Here is a 6791-nt window from a genome sequence, read left to right on the forward strand (position 1 = left end):
TTTTTTTTTTTTTTTTTTGCGGTATGCGGGCCTCTCACTGTTGTGGCCTCTCCCGTTGCGGAGCACAGGCTCCGGACGGCAGGCTCAGCGGCCGTGGCTCACGGGCCTAGCCGCTCCACGGCATGTGGGATCTTCCCGGACCGGGGCACGAACCCGTGTCCCCTGCATTGGCAGGCAGACTCTCAACCACTGCACCACCAGGGAAGCCCCAGAATATTTATATTAAGAAAAAAGTTAACTCAAAATATACCATTTGCACACAACTAGTTCAGTTGGCATCCTGAGACAGCAGGACCCAAGGTGCAGTTATTGAAGGGAGCAAATAAATATAAGCATATTGGCTTAGAATACCATATGGAGGGAGTGGGCAGCTGAGCAGCAAGTCTGCAGCTGTCTCCCCAAGCACCCCTTTTGCCTGTCATCACAACCCATTTCTTGGGACAGTTCCTGGCACCCTATCTCAAGAGTGGGTTATGAGGAGACAAGATGTGGAAAAATCCAGCCTTACCCCTGAGAGATTCCCTCCTATGGAATATAGTGGCTTGTGGGTTGAACCCATCCAGATTAGGCATGAGGTGGTCTCATGCCTAATCTTTTCACGCTGGCATGGCAAATATTATTGTTACATACCCTTCTTTAAAAGGAAAACAACTTCTCTACTCAGGCCACTTTCAAAAGCTGGAGATTCGGGGGGTGGAGACTTGGATAGAGCATACAGGCTCTAGAGGGATTTCCTCCAAAGCCCTCTTGTGCATTTGAACAGAGTATGGTTGGAGTTCCTTTGTCTCACCGCTACCCTGACCCAAGTGGGAAGAGGGGGCGATGGTGTGGACCCAGTCAGAGATACATGGTGGTGCCAGCTGCCCCTACCCACCCTGTCTCCACTTTGCCACTCTGCAGATTGATGCCCACTCCTGGAAACTTCCTGATGGCAAAAGGATGGCCCCCACACTGAGGCTCAGTCCTTAGCCTCTAAAGCAGGGCAGGGCCCTGGAACTCCTCTTCCTCCCCAAAGTATGCTGGCCTTCCTTGTGAGCTGGGGACTTTCAGTGTACAGGAGGCTGCCACGTGGCAGATGTGGCATGTCTGGGCCTGGGGTGACTCCTTGCATTCCTTGCCCTGATGGTCTAGACCTCCACAGTTGTCTCATCTGTCGCATTTTCATCTTCCTTCTGCATGTATTTCCCTTTTGGCCACCTCACACTCCCAATACCGAGCACCCACCAGGGCTGGTGACACAGAGATTCCAGTCCCTAAGAGGACTTCTCAGAGGTGAACTCCATTGCCTCACCATCCTTCAGGCTCCGGAAGCCCTCCGTGTGCAGTTTACTCTGGGACACAAAGTGCAGCACGACCTTGGGGCTGGCAGTCACAAACGGCAAGCACGACCTGTGACCCCGCTGGGACCCACTTACAGGTGCTGGCATGGTGCTGCAGCTGTGGCTCTGCCATCTGGGCCACGTCCTCTGACGCCACCTCTGGTGCCTTGGTGCTGCCACCTGCGAACTGCTGGCCTGACGTGGAGACCATGGTAGTCGGTTGAGCTCCTGATCAAGAGGTTGCTGCCCCCTGAGAAATCCAGAGGCAAAAGGTGGTGGGAGAAGAGGCTGCTGCAGCTTCTGTAGTACTCCAGGTGATGCTTATGACACGAGCATTTGAGAATTGTGATTTAGAGAGAGCAAGAGAGTGAGTGAGGAGCAGGTTTAAATAGTGTATAAGCGTGTAGGAGAGCTTACTTACGATAGACCTGCGGCTTCCAAAGCTCACGCTGGGGAGGTTAGGAGAGTATGGAGGAATGGGATTTGAGATTGAGTAAATAAGCATCAGATAGTTAGCATCTGGACTCTGATGGCTCTGGGAGAGTGGACTTGGGCCTGAGGTACTTAGTAAGAATCTCAGTAACTGTCAGAGGTGATGTATCTGAAATAATTGAACTGAGAATAAAATTGCACTTAACTGTGAAAAATGCACTTTATTCAAGATCCAGTAGTTCTCACCCAGGTCTAATCACAGTAGCACCAAAATTGAAGTTACTGCTTTTTTTTTTTTTTTTTTGTGGTACGCGGGCCTCTCACTGTTGTGGCCTCTCCCGTTGCGGAGCACAGGCTCCGGACGCACAGGCTCAGCAACCATGGCTCACGGGCCCAGCCGCCCTGCGGCATGTGGGATCTTCCCGGACCGGGGCACGAACCCGTGTCCCCTGCATCGACAGGCGGACTCTCAACTACTGCGCCACCAGGGAAGCCCCAAAGTTACTGCTTTTATTACCTGAAGAAGAACACACAGTTTAGCTTCTCAGAGTCTCACCTTTCAAATGTGTCTAACATGAAAATGAATGTATTTTTCCTAATACTTGAAATAGAGAACATTTTACTTTTGAGCCCCCTTTGGTCTAAGTCCTCTAGGACTAGTTAATACATGCTTGGGTCAAGCCCTCTGGCATGATCCAACTAGAACCAGGATAGGGGTTTCTGATTCTTCAACTATTTTGAAAAGACAATACAATACGAAAAGATAAAGTCATTTGCATAATTAGCTGCAAGTTATTTTGGACTGTGCCCCCTTCCTTCCCCTTCCTCCCCCCTCACATGCCCCCCCGTAGGCTTAGAGGAAAGATACAAGAGGGGATAGAAGAAAAAAATGAGAGCAAAATGAATTTTACATTTTCTGCATTTGACAGCATTGTTCTTTCTACTACTTAATGATACCAGATTATGAACAGTTTGTAAGTTTTTTCATAATATAAGTGCCTATCATCATCAGGGGTATTTTGTTTTTCCTCACTAAGACCATTCACTCTTATTTGCGTAGTAAAATCTCAGTAACATGCGAAAGACATAAACCACTGAAATTTAGACTATTTTTAGCCATAAAGGGATCTGATCAGCACGCATATCTGTAGCACTCGCTGCATATTTACCATGCATTATTAATTCTTTATGTTCACTAAGGCAGATATCTCAGTCTTAATATTCCTTTGTATCCCATTAGATTTATGGTACATAGTAAATCCTCAGTACATATGAGTTGATTTATACAGCTGTGAAAGAGGATAGGTTCAAATTCGTTGGTGATTCCAGTTGGAAAATTCGAGGTCTGTACAACTGCACATGGATGAACGTTGATAAGTGAAATGTCTGGTGGATACTATGAGAATATTCTAGCAAAAATCATTTAGGAAAAGTGGGCAATTCTTTATGCAATGAGAAATTTACAAAAGAATGGTGATATATTTCAAAGCTTGTCTTTATAAGATTTGCACTTGTAAGCATTTTCCAAAGTTAGAGAAAAAGACACTCTAAATCCTTTCGGGAATCTTTATTGCCGTTTGCATACATAGATACTCTCAGGGGGCCCTTGGTTATAAATCCCTTCTTTGTGATGAAGACAGGGCAGCTTTTGCCTCCCTTGCTGACCACACCTTATACATATGCCACGTCTGTCAGGAACAGTCTTCATCTTCTGTGTGCCCCATCCTGGAAAGTACCCACATACGATTTTCTTTGCTTCATTTATGGGTACAAATGTTTCTCTTTCTGGTTTGTTATATCAAAGATTGGGGCTATTTTGAAATATTAAGAAGCAAATGAAAATCCATGTGGCAGAGATTTTTTAAAGACATTTATCACCATTTTGGGAGCAATAAGAAGCTATTCTGTCTTCATTAAGGACAAAGTAATTGTCAATATGCTTAAATTGCTGGAAAGTGCACTAAGAATAGACACAAGGAAGAGTTTCTCTGTAGCGAGTGTTGTTAACCCCTTGAATGGGTGACATAGGAGGCAGGTCACTTCAGAATAGATTTTTATTAATAAATCTTGGGTGTCTTAATAAGATCTGAATTATAGACAAATGTACATTTCTCATATTTTGGAAATAAACAAAACAAAAACTTCCCACCAAAATGTCCTTCTTTAAGGCATCAGTTCTTCCCAGAGCTAATAATAATTGAAGGCATATGGAATAGATTTCACTGAAGACTATGAGTGCTGCTATGGAAAGATGGAAAGATCTTCAAGGAATTTTGTTAAGTGTGTAAAAGCAAGGTGCCCACACAGCTTGTATAACTATGGCTGCCTTCAAAATGGCAGTATGACGTTAGAAATCGGGTGTGAGAGAGAGCTTTTTGATTTTGAATCTAGTGCATATATTGCCTATTCTGAAATAAATAAAAATAATAAAATTCTAAAAGCTCTTTGTTACTAAACAACAACAACAAAAAACACCCTGAATTCATCTAATGTTGACCAATAGGGAAGTGGTTAGATGGTACTCCATCTAATGGAATAAACTCTGCATCTGTTAAAAAGAATGAGGTAGATAGGCATAGAGAACGTAGTAAGTGAACAAAAGCAAAGTGCAGTATGTGCAAAGTTTCATTTCTGTACATTTTTAAAGGTCACTCAAAGAGCATTATATACATACACTATTCTATGTGCGGGTGTTCTTTTCTGGAAGGACACACATGGAATGATGAATAGAGATTAGCCATGGGGAGAGAATAGAGGGTGAATGTATGGGGAGGATGATTTTATTTGTCATAAATTTCTGAGTATTTTTAATATGTGTGTGTGTTATTTTTATTTAATGAACACCTAATAGTTAATTTTTGTTATGCCTCTGTGAAAAATTTTTAGTGTCATATTCCGTATTTTCCTAAACTGATGTGAATCCAAGTGGATGAATTATATAATATAGAAAACTCCTGTAAAAATTTCACAAGGAGATAGATAGCAGCCAATCCATTCTAGACACTTTCTTTTTCTTTTCTCTTTTTAGTCACAGTCTTTAGGAGTGATTTATTAAAAATGATTGGATTAAAAAATGATTGGCTTTTCCAAATTATTAGCAACAGTATGATGCAGTGGAAATAGTAGCCTGAGAGTCTCACTGAGACTTCCACTTGGGCCCTTTCAGCCTAAGACACAGCAATCTTCTGTGTTCAGAGAAAGAGATGACTAGTTTAAGATTCTGTCCCCCTTAGAATTCCAGGATTCTAATTCTTATTGCTAGAAGGCAGAGGATTCAATGCTGATTTAAGTAATTCTGTGATTCAAAGATTTTTAATATCCTACGTGATATTATATATCAGCAGTTAGGAATGCTGGCTCTTATACCAGTGTGTGTGGGGTAGTACCTAGGTAGACTTGGCGATTATGGTTGGTATAATAATGACCCTCCAAAGATGGCCATGCTTTAACCCCTGAAACATATGTACGTGTTACCTTACATAACAAAGGGATTTTTGTAGTCCCTTTTGCAGATATGATTAAGGATTTTGAGATAGGAAAATTATTCTGGAATATCATAATCACAGGGATCTTTGTAAGAGGGAGGCAGGAGGGTCAGTGTCAGTGGGGAAGAGGTGAAGATGATATCAGAGGTCACAGAGTCAGAGAGATTTGAGGATGCTATACTTCTGACTTTGAAGACAGAAGAAAGGACCTATAACCAAGGAAAGCAGGAAGTCTCCAGAAGCTGGAAAAGGCAAAGAAACAGATTCTTCTCTTGGACCTCCAGATGGAACAAAATCCTGCTGACACCTTGATTTGAGCCCAGTGAAACCCATTTTGGACTTCTGATCTCCAGAATCATATCTTTTTTTTTTTTTTTTGTGGTACACGGGCCTCTCACTGCTGTGGCCTCTCCTGTTGCGGAGCACAGGCTCCGGATGCACAGGCTCAGCGGCCATGGCTCACGGGCCTAGCCCCTCCGCGGCATGTGGGATCTTCCCGGACCGGGGCACGAACCCGTGTCCCCTGCATCTGCAGGCGGACTCTCAACCACTGCGCCACCAGGGAAGCCCCAGAATCATATCTTAATAGCTTAATAAGTTTATGTTGTTTTAAATCACTAAGTTGTGGTAATTTGTTATAGCAGCAATAGGAAACTAATACAGTGATTTATATCTAGAATTAAAATTTGAGGGTCATATCAGTTGTTGTATGTGTTTCCATCTCCTTTAATACAAACAGAAATTGTCAACCAAAGCAAGACTGAAGAAAATTTGTGATCATTCACTAACAATCGATAATACACATAAAATGCTGTTGACTTTTATAAACAAAATATAAGAAAAGATAAATCAATAGGTAAGTTTTTTAAGGAAACTTGCTTGGCTTTTAATTGTAAATGTACACTGTTTCAGAAGGATAAATTGCCAATAGCTATTTGATGAGAATAAGAATGAGGGAATACCATTATGCTTGGCATGGATGGTAGAAAACTGTAGGGAACCGTTTCAGTTTTTTCCTAGCCTTCCTATGTAAATAATCCTTTAGGAAGATGTGACTTTTTGTAGTCGTAGTAAATCCTGCCTGTAAGAATGATTAACACTGGCAACAAATACTTAACAAGTCCTGGTTCACTGTCCATCTGCATCCCATTTTCTCTAGCTCAGCACTTCTCTGTTAGTTTCAATTTTAAATGTCAAGCACAACCCAAGTGGGACTTATGGAGAAGGGAATTTATAAACATAATATATTACAAGTGTCTTGTTTTCCTTCAGAATTGACCACATTTACCAAGATTCACTGTGCTTTTTTTTTTTCTCACTGTGCTTTGTTTTTCCTCCCTATACAGACAGTGAAAGAATGTTGATGAGAGAGGTCCTGTGGTCATGATAAGTCCACTTTTAAGCCATGGAGACCCTTAGGGAAGGCTAATTCCAGGGTTTTCTGCTGAAGTCCACCCTCTGCCTGATGGCCGTCATTATTAAGAAATCCCATTTTTTTTTCTTGTCTCAGTGAAATGTGTCTGGGGAGGAGGGGTGGGTGGAAAGAAGTGAATTC

General features: G+C 42.4%; 1 pseudogene; it reads right to left on the minus strand.

Annotated features, from left to right (window-relative positions):
- LOC112409104 (protein lin-28 homolog A pseudogene) overlaps positions 1-1530 on the minus strand; it is a 2756-nt pseudogene extending 1226 nt beyond the window's left edge.
- Between the last annotated feature and the right edge of the window lie 5261 nt (positions 1531-6791).

The sequence above is a fragment of the Neophocaena asiaeorientalis genome, unplaced genomic scaffold (genome assembly GCF_003031525.2).
Source record: "Neophocaena asiaeorientalis asiaeorientalis breed wild unplaced genomic scaffold, Neophocaena_asiaeorientalis_V1.1 scaffold5, whole genome shotgun sequence".
Taxonomy (NCBI): Eukaryota; Metazoa; Chordata; class Mammalia; order Artiodactyla; family Phocoenidae; genus Neophocaena; species Neophocaena asiaeorientalis.